Source organism: Aptenodytes patagonicus, chromosome 21 (assembly GCF_965638725.1).
Source record: "Aptenodytes patagonicus chromosome 21, bAptPat1.pri.cur, whole genome shotgun sequence".
NCBI classification, from domain to species: domain Eukaryota; kingdom Metazoa; phylum Chordata; class Aves; order Sphenisciformes; family Spheniscidae; genus Aptenodytes; species Aptenodytes patagonicus.
Window position 1 is genome coordinate 6,881,051 of NC_134969.1, and position 20,739 is coordinate 6,901,789.

Sequence of the window (20,739 nt, forward strand, 5' to 3'; positions counted from 1 at the left end):
TGCCAGTGTAAAAACAACTGCACGTGTTATTAAGCCAGCTCACACGACAGGGAAAACTTGTCTGAAAGCTATTAGACATGGGCAGTCCTGGTATGACGGCGTGGTTTATACTACAGTGATCTGGAAGCAATAGCATTTTGTTGTCTGCTGGTTGTGGTAGCACAACAGCCAACGCGAAGTATTCGTTTGAAGAATGTCAGTGCATAAACTCATTTTTTCCCCAAACCATGCGGGGAGCGTTACTGAGATGAGTGTGGAACAGACGTTTTCGGTTTTGTTGCCATTAATTGAGATGGATGTGAAGGATTTCTATAAATCCATGCAACATTTAGAAAGGGTGACTCACTTTGAAGATGCATCGCAGTGGCAATGTATGCAATAAACAGAAATTTGATCAATACAATAAACATACTGTAAAGGTATACAGGATACACTAGTCTTGTTATTTATCCTGCTCTGAAAATGTAAGAGCACATGGCCTCTAATGAGATTAAAAACACATTTAAAAACACTAAGCCTGTTAACGCAGTGTATAATTAAGCCCTGGAATTCATTGCCAAGGAAAATCTTTGAGTGGATCTTAATAACATTTTAAAAAGAGACAGACACGTCTATTATTAATAAAACTAGGCATAGATCCGTCCTGTGAGCAGTATAAAAAAGCAAGGCTGCTTAAGAAACAGTCTTACATGTGCAAATCAAACACTGCCTGCCTAGCAAGGAAGCATTTTTTTTTTCCTTTTATGCTCACTATTATGTTCTGATTTGCACCTGTCTGTGAAGTGCTGGTGCCTATGACTGGGGAAGATGTCTGCAGAGCTGCAAGGTCCACGGGCTGGTCCTGCAGCTATGACTGGGAGATTAGGGAGCTGCTCAGATAAGCAGCAGGTCAGCTGAGGCACTTCTGAGAGCGCTCGTGCCGTTTAAGGTCACCGTACCATTTAGCACAGTGAAAAAAAGAAAGGTGTCGAGTCTTCCAGCGACGCGGGGTGTTTTGATAGCAGTTTGCCTGTAAACAGCCGAACGTGGGGCTCAGTGGATCGCTGCGTGTCTGAGCTGCAGTTGTTTTGCTTTTGTGCTTTTTAAGAAAAGCTGGAGGAGCAAGCAGGCCAATAAAACTGGCCGCCAGCACCCTCAGAGTATTCCTGGGCTTTCACAATCCCCACTTTGTGCTAGAGTTAACCCAAGCAAAACCCATGGAGAAGGAAAATGGGATGAACCTTGTCTAACCAAATGGGTGTCCTTTATCTGCACTTTGTGTCCAGGCAAAGCTTTACTCCTTCATTCCTTTCTTTCTTAATCAGCTTTATGTCACTGTAAATCCATGCAGTGATGTGCAATGACCTGCTGATGGTTTCTGTCATGCCAGTTCACGATCTGGTGGGCATTAACGTTTCATGCTTGGTGAGGTTGCGCATGGCTGGGTCCCATCCTGCGCTGCGTAAGGAGAGGAACTTTGTTTTGAGGGGAGGCAGAGGCATGATGTGGTGATGCTGCAGGCAGAGCATGGCCACGCTGCCTGCATCTCTGCCAACGGGCACTTGCCGGGACCTAGAGCCCCCGTAGCACCTTCTCATATAGCGGTGGTGGTTTGTGGGACAGCCTTGGGATACGGTGGACCCAACATGTGCTTCTTGCCTCTGATCTCAAGCTTTCCTTGGTCTGGCCCACGCCAGCCTCTCCTGGCTCCGGCAGTGGAAGGATGAAGGTTTGTGAGGGCATGGCGGCACTCACATGGTGAACACAGTGTGATGTATATTGTAGTACAGAGATGGATGCCCAGGACCAGATTCTCGATGTCCATGCCGGGCACTTCATGATGCTGAGACTTGCCCAGTACCAGCAAGCTCTGGGGCAGGGAAGCCCTGGGACACTTCAGTGACAGATTACAGTCCTGGGCAACCTGCTCTAGGCGGCCCTGCTTGAGCAGGGGGTTGGACCAGATGATCTCCAGAAGTCCCTTCCCGCCTCAACCATGCTGTGTTAATGTGCCTATGGAGGATGTTCCCGTTATACCTGGGCACACAGGGGCGAGTCAGGGATTAAAAATAATAGACCAGTGACCCTGCCACTGGTGCATAGCCTCTTGAGAGCCGGGCTCCATGTGTCTGCTTCTTGTCCTCTTGCTGTGACATGGGACAGGGTATGAGAGCGCCGGAGCTACAGCCCCTTCCTGGCTTGCAGGAGGCAATATGGGGCAGTAAAGTTTCAGCTTTCCATCTGTTGCTTTCCCTCCACGTCCTGGGAACTGCCTACTCAATTTCCCCCCTCTGTCATCCCTCTGGGCTTGGCTGTGCTGCTGCATCGCACTGGTTCCTGCCATCTTGGACGATAAATGCTGAAAGGGCAATTCACCTTTATGTGCCTTCCACGAATGGTAGTGAACAGAGACCTGGGAGGTGCCTGGCTCTCCCTTTCTACAGACGTGGCCTCTGGAGGTGATGTGCAGATTTACCAGCTGGAGAAAAGAAAGTTTTCAAGCTAATGATCTCCTTCCAACCTTTTCCTTGAAGCTTGTGTAACTTCCAATAATCCACGCTCAAAATGGGGGTGGTGGTGGAGGATTCCCACAAACCCCCTGACTCAAGCTACTGGTCCCAGGTCTCTGGGCTATTTGAGAGCCAGCCCTCTGCAGGGAGCACCCGAGGAAGCCTGCTTCATGCTTGCTCCTCCTTCTCTTCCTCCCTGGCTGTGGCAGTCATGGGAATGGCAGGAGTCCAGCCAAGCCCTTACATACTGCAGCTCTTTACACTTTGTCGTGAGCCTCGGTCTGGGAAAGTATGTAAGAACATCCTTAAAGTTAATTATGTGTTTCTGCACCCTCCCTAAGTAGGCATGTTTTTTTAATCAAGACCCTAAGTTGGAGGTGAGAAGAGACAGGATGGGAACCTCACTAACTTCACCCTGCAGGTTTGAAGTTGATTTTATGCCAAAACATCATTAATTTCTGCCATCTCAGAAATTAAACCTTTGCTGTCTGTGCTTGGTGCTGAGATATGTAGGTCTCGCTGCATAGCTCTATTAGCTCAATTTACCTTTCTCTTCCAAGACAGTTTTAGCACTAATTGACCAGAATTCAAACCAGCTTTCTCTCCTGGTAATGTGGTTCATTGCTTATAATTGACCTGCTTTTCTGGCAGTGAAGAGAGCTCTACCAGCCAGCATATACTGTGTGACCGTAGCCTGTAATTACTTAGATTTAAGCCCTTGAAGGAAAATTTTAGGAGCTTTCTCTGCTGTATTGAAACTGTAAAATAATATATATAAAAGAAAAATTTTCAAGCTAGTCTTTTAAACATCTAAACAGAGTCAGGGAAGGAAGCTTAGCACTGCTGAGCTGGTGGCAGAATACAGCTTTCTGGAGGAGGTTATGGTTTCAGATCTCCTGGATGGACGACCATTTTTATGTCACTTTCTCAGGGCTGTTGGTTGTAATGGGTGACACAGAGGTACCAAAACAGTTTTGCCATTCTAAATTCACGCTGTACCAAAGAAACCCCAATGCTTAGTTGTTGCAGTTGACCGCAGTCCTGTGTAGCACTGCAGCCTCAGCTGCAGCAACTCCAGTTGCTGGTACTGACCCACTCACACACCAACATCTCCACACACACCCCTCTTCAGCAGCTGGCCAGGACACCCCAGTCCCTCTGGTAGCCAGTTTTTCCTGTGGTCTCACCTGTAGAGAGACACATGTACCCTGCTGGCTCCCAGGACCTTCACCTACTTGCCAACTAGTCCGGCTTGGTGTTTGCTAGTGATCACACACCAGCCCCTGGTCCCAGTCCAGCTGCTGCACCCAGGTGCCATACACACAGGCACACAGAACAGAGTCCCTCACCCAGGAAAATAGTTAGATGTGAAGTTTAATAGAGGATCGGACAGACTGCACTCATCATGCACAGGGCATGGCTGCACAAGCATACTGACCAGCACTGTTTACACAGGGATGGCCCTTTTTATCTCCTTATCCCTCTATTTTACCACATATGTGTTCCTCCCAAAACCATCTTGATCCCTCCCTTCCCCAACTGTGGTTCCTTCCCTAAACATCCTATTGTAAGTCTTGTGCAATCCCCAAATGCCCTTCCTCTGCATCCTATGTATCCCACACCCCCTCAGTCTCAAAGGAGCTCCAGTTGACTCATCTCAATGGGGTTCACAGCTGTACCCTGCGGCTGTGGCTCTCCTGGGACAGCCCTGGGAGGAGCCAGGCAGGGTGTCTCTTCCTCTGAGCCCATAATTTGGGTCTCCACCTGCCATTGTGCCCTGTGCTCCTCTGGGCTTATGGAGATGGGCCTGGGATGGGCTGATGGCTCCTGGGATGGGCCTGGGAGTAGCTGGGCAGGGCGTTATTTGGTGTGTGTCCCCCCCCCCCGCCATGGACTCTCTGTTCTCCTTTGTGGATGTGCAGATAAGATCTTTATTGCATAACCTAATACAGCCCACAGAAGTGGCCAAGACGGTCATGGCCATGTTCTGGCACAACCTTGCACGGCAGTCTCTACCAAAAGGTGATGAATCCCACCTTTCCTCGTGGGAGGCGAGGGGAGCAGGAACAGGTATCTAATGGGAACGACAAACCTCTAGTCCAAGATAACATCATCAAATCTATTCTGGGAAGGAGGTGACTGCCCATCAGCAGTTCTCATACAGCACCTCTCATATCTGTATCAGACAGCAGCTTTTGTGCTTCATGCTGAATTTGGGGGCTGCCCATGCCTAGTGGGCGGTGTTTGAACAGATGCCTTCCCTTTGGATCAAGACATAGATTAGATATCAGCAAAGTGTCCAGCTCCAAAGCTTAGGGCATTTCTGAGCATGTGTGGGTGCGTGAATGCAAGCACCCACAGATATTTTAGGTGCTACATGGCCTCTAGTCAAGTTTAGGTATCTGCAAGGCTAAGCAGCTTGGAGCATGGCATGTTTGGATTGCTTTCCTGAATGTGCACACCACAGCAGATGCCAAAGCCCGTCAAAGATGCCAAAGCAGATGCAAAAACATCTGGACATCACCTAAAGCTCAAAGATTTTCTCTATCTTCTGCTGATACCCAGCATAGAACATTGGCTGATCTCCAGCAGAAGTCCTTTTCTATTCTCCTGCCTTGGAGGTAAGGAATAACACAACTTCTGCCATATAGCCATGAGGGAGAGAAGAAAATTGAGAAAGTGGTAAACATACCTTGCTGTTTAAAATAACTTCTCTGGGATTCTTTTTAGAAGATAGGAAAAATGACAACCTGATCTACAACAACCCTTTTCTGCCTTGAAATTCACTGTGTGCCTGTCCTGTCTCTCTGCATCTAGAAATAAATCATCAAGCACTTCCGAAATGCACTCATAGAAATGTACCATTTTATTTGGCCACCATATGCGCTTGACAGCTCAAACACGCTGCCTCTTCAGGCAGCGCTGCCTCTCCATGTTTCTTCTTCAGACCCCCTTAGTTGGAAGCATTGATTTTACATTTAGGCTTTGCGATTTTTTCCTTGGTTGGGGTCTCTAAGGGGCTGCAGAAGGGGACTGGAGCAGCTTTTTCAGGTTGTGTAATGCTGTTTTGGGGAGTTATATTGGGAAACTTAACAAGAGTGAGCAGACAGGTTTTAAAAGCTTCATCCTCCAAAATGAGCAGGATGTGCACAGATACACGAGCCCTAAGTTCACAAAAGCTGGTGTAATAGCAAATTGTTAAAGTATGACCCAGCCACTGTGTGGGCCAAGACTGGCTCCGGTTTTGCCCAGGGCACGGGAGCTCAGATGCAGAAAATGCTTTTCTCTCTTTCCACTTCACAAAAAAAGAAAGTCTAAACTAAAACAAAGCATCAAGATTTGTCCTTATCTCATGTGACAGAAAAGGCAATCTAGAGCCAAAGGGAGAGGACTACCAAGTATTTAATTTCTCTTTCTCTGCTCAATAAAATAACCAAAGATAATCTGTTGGATAATGTTATACCCTTGGCACAATGCTATGCTGAAGAATGAACTTAAAGTAGTTGTAAAACAAAAAATATTTTTAAAATAATTGCAGTTTTGAAAGTTTGCATTTTTTATACAGAGAAAAGGTAGGACAGGACACTGTGCTGTGGGGGTGAGGATCAGTGCAGCTTGCCTGTCCCCAGGCTTGGACAACACCTGTTTGCAGGCACAGAGGAGAAATGCGGCTGTGCTCTCCTGAGCACTGGAGAGCAGGAAAATTGGGATTCACACAAACAGGAACTTTGTGCAGGAATAGCCCAGCTCTGGCCATGATTTTCTCAGATCTGGAAAGGAATCTGTGACAGAGGCTCCTGGGAAGTCCCCAGCAGAGTCAGACTTAGCTGGGTTCGACGTGTGGGACACCTTTTTCTTGATGGTTGTTTTGATACATGGAAAACCCCAGTCGATTTTTTTTCCAAAGAATAACTAATTGTTTACGTAAGCTAGATCCAGTTCCCGATATGGAGAGGGTTATGATCCACCTCAAACTTGCTAGGTTATTAGGATGTTCACTTGGATGGAGAAAATTGGACCTCATCTGAGCTTCCCTCATTGTAGCTGAACACTTCAAACAGCAAATTAGTTCAAGCCAAGTGAGGGGGTCTTCCTCCTGATTTCATTTTTCGCATTAAAAAATGTGAAAGATCTTCATTGCATCCCGAGGCAGAGCAGGCAAATCTCTGAAGTAAGACATCTGTGCATGCACACACACAAAGAAAACCTGTTTGCCAGCATCCCTACTACAGATATAAACCTACGTGAACTTTCCCCATCTTCCTCTCACAGAATCTGCTCTGAGCAGGAGACTCCCATGGCAGAGCAGCGCCTGCGTTCAGTTGTTTCCTTTGCCCTGAGGGTGGTGGCTTGCAGGACCCCTGTGTACTGCTTGGTTAGGAGTCCAGGTAATCCCCACCCTGAAGGCTGCATTTCAGTTTTCTGGAGTTTCAGTGCCATTCTCCAGATTCCCAGAAATCTGCATTCTCGTTTCCTAGACTATTACCATATTGCCCTTTTTGGGAATAAATCCCCAAATCATCTCTATGGCCAATTCCTGCTCTTTCAGCTGCTTCTGTGACCCTGAATGCAGGAGAGAGAATAAAGGTCAGCAGAAAAAATAAAAATCAGAGAAAAATATCTTCTCATGCAAAGTAAGTTTATCAGGGGCTGTCCTGGGGTTATGAAAACTCCCTTAGTCCTTAACAAGATGTGTGGCTGTGTAGTTTACAGGATAGCCAGCCTAAAAAAAAACCCAATAAACAGTTGCATTAAGAGAGCTGGGATCTTGCCTGTGGACTGTTTACTTTCAAGTTGTCAAAACTAAGTTTGGAAGGATGTTAGCCAACTCTTGTCTAAATTAGAAATGTCCTGCCCAAGTCCCTGGCACTGTGCTGGGAGGAGCAGCCGTCCACAGATGGGTCGGATCCATCCCTGAGTGCCAGAGTAGCCCGTACACCACTCGAAGGGGCTTACTGGAGGTTGAACGTCACCTGAAAATGCTCCAGCCCCACTGGGTTGTAGCCACATACACAGACATGGCTTTGGCTGCGGCAGGATGTTACTTGGCCATGTGGGGACATGTCAGCTAATTACTGGCTGCATGTAGACTTCCAAGTGGACCAAGCACTTTGCAGCTATTTTCCCCTCTTTGTGCAAACTGTTTGCCGTTCTGGGTTTTCCTCATGATATTGATGAAGTTTGATCAACCAGTGGAGAAGACCTGTCCTTCTCTTCCCTTGCTATATCTTCTTGGGTGCAGTTTGATGGTACAGCCACATACCTTCTGACCACCTCTGGAGAAGGGGTACAGGAGTGGATAGACCTTGGTTTGACCAAGAATGGCAGCGCAGGTTCTGGAACCACAAACACTGCAGTGGTGATTTTATGATTTTCTGCCATGCATTGGTTCAGAGTGTTAGGGGGTTTTTGATACCTTCATTTCACATATATTTATTTGAATTTATTTTTGTATGTGACCTGAAGTCTTAATTTCCCAGGTTTACAAGTTCTAAGTTACTACGTCTTATTTGGAAGGGTCTTTTTGATGAATTTCCTTGTCAAAAATGTGTAATTTTTTTGCATGACGTTCATTAGTGAATGATATACAACTGAATGTATGAATAATACATAATTACCACAGTGAGGGTAGTCAGGTGACATTTCTAGTGGTTTGATGAAGTGTAAAATAATGCATACTCATGCACTCACACACACATCCTTTTAAGAGCATGCTACCGGAGTTTCGGGGCAGTGCAAGCAGCAGGGTTGGGACTCCTCTCATCCTTCTCCAGTTGAGAAGTCATCCACTCTCCCTTTGCCCTCAGTAGAGAGAAAAAAAATGTTCCAGGGTATGATTCACCTACTACTTTAGATGTGTATCTTGCAATGAAGTGAATCAACTCTAGGACTTCCTCCATAAAAGGAGGTGTGGAGGTATTTACTTTGTAGAAATCTGAAGTTGGGTGAGATAAATTCCAGCCAGGAAGTATGCTGCAGAAGACAGACATTAATATATTTTTACTAGCAATAGCTTAGAGGCCTGTGCTGCCAAGAATAGCAGATTGGGAAAAGGTGTGCAGGGTTAAACCCCCCAACCCCCTTTTTCTCTGTATTTTAAAGGCTTCCTTTGTGCTATGCAGCAGCACACAAAGATGCCAAACAAAGAGGCAAGGCTGCTGGGAGCCTTGAAGTCCCCAGTGTTAAAACTACCAAGTAGCCATGAAGTTTTTAACAAGCAGTGGCAAGTGAGCAATGAGAACTGCTGCCACCCTCTGCTGCCCCTGCCCATTTGTTTCAGCCACCGGTGAATGCATGGCCATGGTAAATAAGAGATTTGTTATTTCTTGTCTCATAACAGCTTCAGAGATGTATTAAGTAGATGATGTAATGTAGATGAGCATATTGATTAGGTACAAAACTCATTCATAACTTCGCTTAATTATATTTTTCCTAGTGTAGTCTACATTTAAGATTTTACTGACTTTTAACTGTACACAAAGTGTTTCAGGCCCTATGTTACTGTGCTGAGAGGTTGCTTAGGACAAAGACAAGATTGCTGCAGAAACTAGTTTTGCACCAGTTTCTTATTGTTCAGTGGATGCATATTTCTACACTTAAAGAACAAATGCTGTAAATTTGGAGAAGCTGTGCTGTGTGCATTTTCTTATACATCAAAGAACTGAAATCCCTGCTTTACAAATGCAAAAAACCTCAACTGACTCTTAACTATAAAGTTATGATTGTTGCCTGAATGATGTTTTTTTTTCCTTTTTCGGTGTGGTTAGGCTGCTGTCTGCTTTCCCTTGAGCTTCCATCAAAAGATGCTGTCTGTTAGTGGCCAAATGTACACCCCCCCCACAGGTCCTGGTGCGTTTAGCCACAGATGCAAAACTTATGATGATTTATTATTGAAGTTTGTTTAAAAGGACACAGTCCACTAATAAAACTATTTTGGTTTTCTATTGCTAATTCTGACTTGAAAGAGAGAATATGAGCTGACAAAATGTTGCAAGTTTCTTTAGCGAGAAGCAGAAATGAGGTAATGCAATTAATGCAACGAGCAGCAGAAGCTTCTAGTAGAGCTCTTGTCATGGGAAATAATTCTTCCAAGAAAATTCACTGATGCTTTACTACCTGACTTCACGGTATATGGGTATTTGTGGAGTTTCAGTCCAAACACACACTGCTGATGTTACTGCCTTAAAAGTTTTAAGAGTTTCTAACTGCTGCTCAATATACTGGATTTGGAAGAACCGTATTAAAAGTTGTTTGTTTATCCTTAGGTCCTAGCAGAGGAGGCAGTTTTAGCGAATGCATGAGTGTTTTGTCTCTAGAAGAAAATAATAACTGTCATTGTCCATCTCCATCCAGGACTTGTACTCATCCGTCTCATGATGTAGCCCCATTTAAGACTGCACTTCAGGATTAATCTAGTTTTTCTCTAATAAGGATGCATTAGTTTCTTGTTTGGCAGTTTCTTGTTTGAACTAATAAGGACATTAGTTTCTTGTGTCATTCGTTATTTTATTTCTTCCTGGGTGAGTCCATGGCCATGTGCAGCATGAACTGTCCTATTTAAACACCACCGAGAATCTTGGGCCAAATTCAACCTCAGAAATACTCCATTGAAATGAGTGGGCAAATTGTTAGGAAAACTTTCGTGTTTATCTGTGTACATACTAATGATATTGAAAGAGCACCCATCCAAAGGTCTGGGTGCCCAAGGGAAATTTTTAAAAATAGTAAATGAACCTGCCAGTTCAGCTGGAGCAAATGAAAAAATCCTGCAACTGAACTGAGAGTCCCTCAGCCTCACCGGGCAGTGCCCCAGCTTCTCCTTCTGCTCGCGTGCCAGAGAGGTAAATTGGGCTGAGCAGGGTACTCTGAGAGCGGACTGTTACGGGAGCAGTGTGCGAGCAAGTGCCAAAGGTCCAAGACGGGGCACACTGCCCCCGGCCGCCTCCTCCTCTGCCTCTGCCACAGGATGGGTGCCTGCGTCAGCAGCTACAGCGGGTTGCTGCCCTGGAGGGGTGGAAGAAGCAGCCAGCTATTGCTTTGCATGGGGTTTTCCTCTAAAACACAAGTGATGGCAGAATTTGGGTTAATCCCGGCTGTAATGACACCACTGCAGAGGATATGCAGCATGCTGGTGATGTGCTGAGACACAGCAAGGCAAACTGCAAGTGGAGTATCCACATCCGAGCATCAGTGGGTTGGGATGTGTGACTTAAAACCTGGAGCTCATCCGAGAACTCAAAGCCCGTCGTGCTCCCTGAGCATGGCATTCAAATAACGCAGGCTCGCCCAGCGGAGCACATGCTTCCCATGAGCTTGAACAGCCCGTGTGGCAGCGGCTTCGCTTTGCTCACTCGAGCAGCTCGGGGCCGTACAATGCTGTTTTTCCCAAAGGGCACGGACATCCCGGATCAGGCTGCCTTGGCTGGACCAGTGTCTGCTGCTGGTGGTCGATGGTTTGGTGTGACCAGGCAGCAAGGCATGTGATGAGGGAGGATGGAGCAATAAAGTTTTGGGTGTTACTCAGTTCTCACTTGCACCGGAGTAAGCTGGGAGTGAAGGGATCAACACTGGTGGAAGGTCAAGCCCTGTGTTTCCTCTTACGCACAGGCTTTCTCCAGGTGTGTGTTATTTTTTTTTCCTCTATCGCCTCCCCCCCCCCCTTTGAGTATTTTATTTATACTTTTGTTAGCTATTAATTTATTTTGCTTGGTTTCCTGTTTGGTGCTTGGAAGCCCCATCTCACTGCTGGTCGCCGCACATGGCTTTTACTCCCTGCCTCCTGGAGGCCTCGGGGGTTATGGGCACAGCGTTCTCCCTGCTTGGGAATTCATCCTTTCCTGTGCCACGTTTAAGGTAAAATGAATCTAAGCAGGATATTTGCATGGGACAGTTGATAATTTCACAGTCAGAAATGATTGTGATTACTTGAAAAGTGTTGTCAGGGTCAAAATTAAGGAGAAACAGGTTTTAGGCAGCATGACTGAATTTTTAAATAACGGCTATTTCTATGGCATCTTTTGTCTAAAAGGCTGACAAATACTTGTGGACTACATACATATGGTACTGCCAAAAAGGAGATGGCTCGGGGATTGGTGGCTGATTTTACAAACAGGCCTGTAGGATATTTGAGATGAGCAATTTCTAATGGGGCTTAGGAGCTCTACTAGATAGAATTCAAAAGACCTTACCCAGTAGACACTACGATGGCAATTTGTGACCGTTTAACTTCTTAAAAGCAAAATGGAACTTTTATTTTTGCACTATTTTTGGGGGGAGATGACAGTATGTACACAGTGTAATTCAAAATATATGGTAAAAATGCTTATTTAATTTTTAAATTAACACTCGTTATGTATAGACACCCATTCTGCTAGATGTGGACCTACTCTGTAATACCTTGTTTCACGTGTGTTGATGTGGTTATTGGGGTGTTTACTGTATGTTGGTCTATGTCAAGTGGTTTCCAACCTTTTTTTTGGTTTGTAAATCTTACACTTTTACAGTGGGGGTGCAGTCATTTGCATAGCAAATTTAAGCTTCCAGGCGCTGGGTTTGCTTTTCTTAGTTACAACTCACAAAACCCTTAGAAGCTGCCTCCGGATCCCCGGGCTCCCCAGGCACGCTGGAAACGACTGGTCTGAAATTAATAGGAAGGTTGTACAGAAAAACAGAAGGGAAGGGAAAAAACGTGCTGGAAGGTAGCCGCGTCCCTTCCCTCAGTGCAAACAGGGCTGGCAACTGAGAGTGTCCAGGCTTACAGCTCTGAAGATGCTATCTCCTGTCCCCAGACACTTTGCAAAACCGGGTTAGGTGAGTGGGAAACTGCTCAGGTGCTCGTGCAAAAAAATAAAAATAGGTAAGATGGTGCTCGAAGACAGGTATGTAGCTTATTCCAGCGGTGCACTAAGCATTGCTTAAGGCCATTTGGTCTCTGTAGGTACACATACGGCTGAAGAGAGAGGTCCCAGGTTTCTGACTGACCCTCTCCCTGGGAGATGCTGAGCAGGACCCGGGAGGCAGGCAGGGAGCTGGCAGGCTGGGTAATCCCCGGCTGCGGGGAGTGAGGGTAGAAGGAAGGGGCACAGGCGGACGGAGACCGCACAGCCCCAAGGCGAGGGTCTGTGCCACCGGCAGAAGCTGGCAGGGACGGCTCCAAGGCAGGACGCGTGTCAGCCTGGCTATTTTGCTCATTAATTCCTGCCATGCCAAAATGCAGCAACCTCTCTCCCCGAGCACTTTTCGCCGCGGCAGAATACGTGTGCTAGCTCGGATTACTCATAGTTGGCTGCGATTTCTATTCGCAACATATTGTTTGACAAATGTCAATTCTGAAGAAAAATAATTTAAATTATTTCTTCGAGACAAAGTTTCAGATTTAACATTGAGCAGATGCTCTGTCTAAAATTAGCATAATGATTCCTCATGCCTGCTACTTACCAGGACATGTGTCTTTAATGTAAGTGTTGGAATAATAATGAAACTTTGCAGTGATTTTTTGGATAATTGAAGATTCTCCTGCATGCTTTTGAAATGTTTAACGAGCACAGGGACCGTTTGAGTTAAGGAACGCTGCTGTTCCCATTTTGCAGATGTGGAAAGTGAGACGCAGAGCTCCTGCGGCGCCTGAGGTCCAGGACTGAGGCGAGCTGGGGAGAGCTGAGCCACAGCGGGAGGGACCACGGCTCCCAGGCAGCCGAACGGGCGCTGCCCTTCAGTGGGCATTAAGCTCCTGACTGCTGATGTGATGGCCGAGAAGGGAGGTGGGCTTCTGGGGTCAGACTGTTCAAAATAAACACACCTCAGCAAAGGTGCCTGGTGGGATTTCCAAAAGCAGGGGGAGCTCAGGGCTTGTCAGTGGCGCTGACTGTGCCTAAAACTTCTGAAGATCTCGTTTCACTTTTAGGGATTTACAGTTCAGGTTGTAAAAAGTTGTTAAATATGTCTGAAATACATTTGATTCAGAGGTTTCTGCTGCTCCAGCTTTCCCAAGGGGAAGGATGACATGAAAACCGTATTCCCTGTCCCCTCTTCAATCAGGAGCGCGATTGCTCATACTTGGGCATAGGGGCTTTAAAAAAAAGACAAAACACACAACAGCGTTTGTAAGTCCCCAGACAGTTTTCCCAGATGGGAAGACTTTGACACAGAAAGATGAAGTGACTTGTTGATAGTTGTATAGCAAATCAGTGGGAGAATTGATACGAAAATCCCCGATTCCCAGGCTGTAGCGAAGGGGTCCTTTCGGGGGAACCTCCTTTCCCGCTCGGTTACTCAAATGGCAGCTCTAACAGTCGCGTATATGGAAAAGCTGAAAGTCCTGACCGTGCTTTCGGCTTCTGTTAATGCGTTTTAGCAGCAGGGAAGAGAGGGATGAGTTAGGGACCAGCTGGAAGCGTGCAGAGCACCGGAGGGTGCTCCGAGGAGGAGCGTGGCGCTGGGAACTCCTGCGCAGCAGCAGGGATAGTGGAAAAACTAATAGAGCTCAAAAAAAAAAAAAAAAAGAGGTGGGAACAGTTTCAAAGAGGCCTTTTCAGGCACCGGTTATTTTTTGCACACCCTGGGCCACACTGAGGTGAACAGGGGTGGATGAAGGATGGGGAGGCAGTGTAAGCAGTCTAAACACAGAGGGGAGGAAAAGAGTCTGACCTTTAAATGAGGAGTGAGATGTGGTTGTTTTAACCATCCTTGACCTGAGGACAGTCCCTTTCCTGACTAAATGCCCGTTTCTAACAAAGGATTTCCACAGAACTGACCACTGTGGCCTGAACTTAACCCCGTGTGTTCCTGACCCTGCAGTGGGAAGAGGAGCCTCAGGGGAACCCGGCCCTTCGTTTTCCCATTTAAGCAAAACCACACTCTTCCACCTAAGAAAAGCCACTGCCACCGGGCAAACACCTTTGTGTTGATTTCCTTGAATGGCCGTGTTTGTACCGTTCAGGGGAAAAACACCTTGACCTTTTTGGGTGCTGGAGCACAGAGGTCAACTTCCGTAACTGGTAAGACAGCGCTTGGGTGTTTGGTGTGACGGGCAGAGTCAAGGATGCTGGTTAAAAATAAATTAAAAAAATCTATAGCATTTTTTTTGATGAAAATCTTAAATGTGCCCATGTTTGGCACCGTGCGGTGCACTTTAAAAGCAACATTAGCACCTTGCTACTATTTTCATGAATTCCTGCGGCTGTGTCTTCCAAGGAGAGAGAGTTTATCATAGCAGAGGTGCTGAAGCCTCTCAAAGGCACACTGGGTGCCCTCGCCCTTTCAGACTGGAAGGTGATATTTTAATAAGTGCTTCTCACAGCCAGTTCCCAGTTCATCCCCATGTGCGAAGAAAGGAAGGAAGATCGTAGATGTGTCAGGAGGGGATGATCTGTCTGTCCGGCCTAGTAAAATCATAACCATCATGAGGCTGCTGCTGGAATCTGAGGCGCTTACACAATAACTGAGATATATAACTGATTTTTCCCCACTGTGGCATGGAGTAAATGAGACACTGCTTTTGCTTCTGATTAGGGGTCCTTGCGTTTCTGTCCATGCTCCTCTGAGCTGTATTTCATTTATTATGTGTCTGTCCAAATATTCAAGTCCAATTTGGTGAAGAAAGTGGATGCCCTGCCATATCCAGTCCCTCCTATTGCCACAGCCCCCCCCCCCCCCCGCTCAGTCCAGGTTGCGTTAGCTGGCCTTTAAGCGACAAACCTGCTTTTACTGCTCTTGGCTCATCAGAGTCAGTCCGTGCGGAGCTCCGGATGCGATCTGCTTTCTGTGGCCAAGAGCAAACTGATGTGCAGCTGGGGCTGTAACCCCAGCGACTGCGACAGAGCAGCTTTGTAATTGCAGCCAGCCCGATGTGAGTTTGCTCGAGGGGGAAACACACCCAATTTCAGTGTTTATCAAGTGAGGTTTGGGACGGGTAGAGGCCGCTCCACATGCACTGGTTGAGAGTCCTTGTGGGCCCGTTAGCATATCCAGTGTCTGACTGCATCCGTACAATTCCTTAAAGACCTTAAGCAACTGCACCTGCTTACACCAAAATGACTCAGGGTGAGAGAGAGGGGGGGAGACCGTAGCAGCATGGGAGAGAAATTAAACAAATAAAACTATGAAGCGTTTTTACACCACACTCTATCTCTCATTTCTGTCCAGAATGAGAGAAGCTGAAATTGGGTGTGAAACCGGGCTATTGAGGAAATAATATGCTCATAGAAAGTGCATGTGTTACATGGTATTTTCTTGGTTTTAGCACCAAAAGCATTTTGGGGATGCAGTTTACGTGGAGTTTGCTCTGTGGCTGGTTGGAGACAGGCCAGAGCGGTGTTTCAATAGCAGGTTTCCAATCATTAATTCTCCTGAAAAGCAACATGCTGTTTTCTGAGTGAAACGACAACTCTGTTGATGTTCACTCCAAAAAGCACATCCTGCTAAGTTTCTCGTTTGGCTGCCAGTGTAATTCTTTCCATCATAGAGACTTCACATCATCGTTATTTCATCGTTAGGTGACTTATTTTTGGCTTAACCCTGACTTTATAAAGCCTGGAGTCAGATAAGAACATAGGCTTGGTAACAGTGGTTATTTGGGGAGGGGGGCGTGTGGTTTTTTTTCTTTTTAACTAGTGATTTTTTTTTGTGTAGCCTGCCTTAGAAAAGGGGGGCTGAGGTGCAGTTTTGCTAGGTTGGCCGTGCCAGCTGTGGGGCATAGCTGCTTTCACCACAGAATGATTTACCAGGTACACCATATAGTGGCAATCCGCTATCAAGCATATAGTGATGAGCTGAGCAAAACAAGCAATCTTGGCAAGAGTTCTCATTTTTGCCAGTAAAACCCTATCTACAGTAGCACTTCTAATGACTGCAGAAGAAGCACGAAACATTTTGCTGAACATGCACATAGATTTTAAATGTAAACACAGCCTGGGACGCAAGGCTACTCTTCTGCTTTCTTCTAAAAACCCCCAGCATGCTTCTTCCCCGCTGCCTGGCTGAAAACCCAGGGTTATCTCGCTCTGTCCTCTGAGCTCATCTCGGCCCCCCCCCGCCCCAGCCCGGAGCCGGGATCCCGCCTGGGAGCCAGGACAAACACCACCGGAGCCCTTTTGCCGTCACCACGTGGAAGAGGGACCCGCTCTGCGGGCTTCGCCTGTCTGATCATTTTGCCTTGCCTGCAGCCCTATGAAGGAGCACTTTGTCTCCCCCTTATAGCGCAAGGGCTCAGGCTTTCGGTTTGTTACGGCACTGGTAACTTAAAAAAAAAAAAAAAAAGACAAAAAAATGAAAAAAAAAAACCCAACCGGGGTGCGTTTTGGGGGTAAATCAGGCAGTTTGAACGGGTGTAGAGTCCCGACTCCCGCTGTGGCCGCGGAGGTGGCGGCGCTGAGCTCCGCGGGGCAGCTCCGCGCCCGCGGACCGCGCTCCGCGCCCGCCCTCGGCCGCGCCGGGCGGACGTGGCTGGTGAGCGCGGAGTTCCCCTCCGCTGGAAAGCCCGGCGGGAGCGGGCTGCCCCCGGCACGGCCCTGCGTGGGCGGCCCCGCGTGGGCGGCCCCGCCGGCCCTTCCTGCAGCCGCGGGGGGATGCTCACGGGTCCCCTCCGGGATAGCATCCCCCCCCCCCCCCCCCCCAGGACGGGGCGGCCGGAGCTGTACGTGTCCCCGCTCCCAAACTGCAGCCCGAGGGAAGGGCTGCCGGCGGCGCGGCCGGGCTGCTCTCGGCTCCCCCCGCGCTGGGTGCCGCCGGGGGAGGCTGCCGCGGGGAGCGCCTGGATCGGCGAGGGGGGGGAGCCGGGACAGATGGGGAGGGGACGGGGAGGAGGATGTGGGGGAGGAAGGCGGCGAGGGAGGGATGGAGAGGGGAGGGAGGCGGCGGGGCGGGCGAGCCGCGCTGGCAGCGCCGTGCCGGCAGCGCGCTCCCTCCGCCGGGCCGGGGCTCCCTCCTTCCCCCCCCCCCGCCCCGGGGCAGCCGGGCTCCCCCCGCCCTCCGACGGCACCGGCTCCTGCAGGCAAGAAGCCGCTTTTGTGATGGAAGGAGCTGGCGTGTGCGGGGCGGGGTGGGGGGGACCATCTCCGACCCGCTCCTCTGGTCCAGCCCGGATGAGTTTTGCTCCCCCCCCCCCCCGCCCCGTGCGTGGGCAGCCAGGATCGGGTAGCGGGCTGCCTCGGCAGCGCCTTCTGCAACACCCGGAGCCAGCCGGGGGCTGAAGGATTCCCTTGTCTGTGCCGAAAGCCACAGCAGCTGCTTGACAACAGGAAACAATGTGTAGTGAATGGAAAAAGGGGGTGGCGCTGCCTGAACAACTTCCCTTTACATCACTGCCCAAATAAGGAGCTTTAAACTAACCTTTTCTATTGCAGCCCGGCAGAAGATCCCCCTGGAGTCCCAGGGTCCCTACCTCTCACCGGGCAGAGTCATGGGAGAGCCGCGGCTGCAGTGCGGGGGGCATGTGCAGGTAACAAATCTGATCGCTTCATTCCAGGCACTCGCTGCTGGGGGCGGGGAGGTGCTTTAATAGATATATATTTATTTATTTTTCTCGTATCAGCCGTGGTCAGTGCTGAGAGGGAAGGGCAGCCGATGAGGCGTAATTAAGAGCACTTGTAACACACGGGCACGTCTCGCTGATGAGGTCACTGCAATGAGTAACCAGGAGTTACTGGATGTCGGGCTACCGTATACTGTAAACACAGAGGGGTTGTTTCTCTTGATCCGCCGCCAGACAGCCCGGGTGCCTGCGCTGGCACAGGCGTAAACTGCAGCTCCACTCTTAATTGGCGGCCACCTCTAATTAAGGTTCTGCAAGCTGTGGACTTTCGCTGGCTGCAGCATGTGGCCGGGGTGAGCTGTCTGTCTGTCTGTCTGTCTGGGAAGGATTTCCTCCTTATCACTTGTACAGGAAAGCAAGTGGGGAGCGGAGGGGTTGTTCTTAGGCGACACGTGATGTGAGCGAGAAGCTGCGCGAGTAAAATCCCTGCGTGAGCTACTAGCAAGTTGACTTTCCCAACCCAGAGTCCAAAATACCTGCTGGGCTTCTGCAGGCAGGTGAGGAGGTTGGACCTGCTGGATGCAGAGGAGGAGGGCCTGTACCTGGGGCTGACCCTTTGCGTGTTTTATCCCTTTTAAGTGTTTCTCGCAGCTTATTAGCACCTGCACATCAGCATAGAATGAGGCAGCTTTAAAAATGCATTAAGTCTGAGTAAATGAGTGCTAACGATTTAAGCTTCTTAATCCTCCTCGATGGAAGTTAATAATGCTTTTGATGCACCCAGAGGTGTGATCAGAAAAGCAGACACGCGCTGAGCTGCTCTATGCAAATGTGTGGATTGTTATTCCGGAAAAAGGCACTGTGCATTATTTTATTTTTTCCCCCCTCCTCGTTCTTTAGCTAATTGGCCAACCATCGTGAAAGCGCCTGGCACTTTTACCCAGTTACACTCTGACGAGTGGAAATGGCTGGGGCAGCTGACATGGTGATTTATGGTGTGAGCAATATAATCCAAACCCTGCTCTGCTGCTAGAGGATAACCTGTAGCTTACAGGCTTTTAGTTTCCCTGGTGTTGAAAGATTGTTAGTGTCAGTGCGCAGAGCCAGTTTTAACCTTTGCTGTCTGGATGTCCTGATAGCCTCTTCGTCGTGACTCCCATCTCTCTCATTTTATTTGGCTTCAGCGATCCCCTAGGAAGCTGTTTGTGCTTATTGGGTACTGTCGTGTTTTTCTCACAATCTCAGTGCTTCAGGAACTTTTCATTCTGATTCTTGTAGGAAAACATTCACAATGCTGTCAGAGTGTCTTTTCCCAGCAAGAATAGGTAGGATTTTGGGGGGGGGTGGGACGTTGTGATTCTCACTTGGCTCACAGGTGTCAAGAGGCTCCAAAGCCAGTTCAGTGAGTCTCATTGTCCCCATCCCCTTCCTGCCTTCCCCTTCTTAGCAGACAGGTCTAACTGAAGGGGTCCTGGAAATATGATTTCTTTCATCCCTAGAGAAGTATCTTTCAGTGGAGGATGCAGAGATAGTGGTGTAGGACAGCATATATCAACCCCCCCCATGTCCTGACTTGCTTCTGAGAAGAAAAGCCTTCTGCCTTCAAGGCTTGCCATCAGGCTTCTTGGACTGCTGAAGGATTCACTGCAGTCCTTATTAAGGAAAGGAAAAACAAAATCCAGAGAGGACTTCTGTAAACTGTGCGTCGAAGAAAAAAACTTCCAGAAGTTACTAGTTGATTAATTAATGAATGTGTTACCACGCTTGCAGCAGGTCTGGGCTTTGTGTCCTCTGGGACACATTCAGCACACGCGGAAGCGCGGTGCAGCCCCTGAGACACGCCTTTGAGGAGCCCTCTCCTCTCCTGGGGAAGCTCTTGCAGCATAAAGGAAGGGGACTTATTCACTGTGACTGACAATTTTCATCCTAATCCACAATGGGCACTTCTAATTTCTCCGTGTCAGACATCATCCATTTCAAAAACATTTGTATGTCCCACTGCAGCTTCTCTACTGCGCTTTTAGCATCTTAACAAGGGACCCTCACAAGATTTCTTTCCCCCCTGCCCTGATGAGTGGTTGCCCAGGTGTACGTGTGGCAGAAAAAGCAGAGTCAGGACCACAGGCTCTGCTCGTTTGGTTTTCCCATCTGAGCAAAAGCACGTTCTTGCAGCCGGGGCGGAGGAGAGAGCAGACTGGGGGGTGAGCAAACTCAGAAATGTTTGGAGTTTGCTCTTGAAAAATAAACGGCAGCCGTCAATAGAATAGCTCAGTGTTCAGCTTGCGTAGTTTGCAGCATGTGTGAGCGTGATCGGATGTGGGGGACTACTAAGGGGATCCGGTGGGGTGAGTCCCTGGAGAAACGGTTTCGAAAATAATATTTATTCTGAAGTTAACAACAAAAGCGCTGTTGAGAAACATTTCCCGAGCTGCGGGGATAAGGCATTGCTGACATGGGTGGTTTAGCAGTAATTGGAGAGAGCAGGGAAGTGTATCCCGGCTGGGGAAATCACCGCGGCCATCCTGTTGATTGGGTGGCAGGTCATTAATGAGGGGCTCCTGGGAACTCCCTTGCCATACGTCACTGGCAAAGTCCCATGGCCATGTCGGGTAGCTCCTTCTGTGTTAGGAAAGCTGGCTTTCCTCCGGCTTCCTCCGTCTCCCCTAATCACCGAGGTTCCTGCTGACTCTGTGCTTGGAGGAGCTCTGCCGTCATAACTTCTGGCCACATTTGGCTGCACATGTTGAATGCAAAAAGTGTTTCAGCAGACTCGCCGTTTCT

The 20,739-nt window shown here is 48.3% G+C and overlaps 1 protein-coding gene across 3 annotated transcripts in view; it reads left to right on the forward strand.

The window, feature by feature from the left end:
* Positions 1-20,739, forward strand: part of HIVEP3 (HIVEP zinc finger 3) — a 277,971-nt gene that overhangs the window by 141,228 nt on the left and 116,004 nt on the right. The window contains exon 1 of one of the 3 annotated variants that reach the window (XM_076357529.1): positions 17,852-17,925. The exons of the other annotated variants lie outside the window; for them this stretch is intronic. The gene's annotated coding sequence lies outside the window, so the exon portion shown is untranslated. Of the gene's footprint in view, positions 1-17,851; positions 17,926-20,739 lie in introns of those variants that run through there. 3 annotated transcript variants of the gene reach the window in all.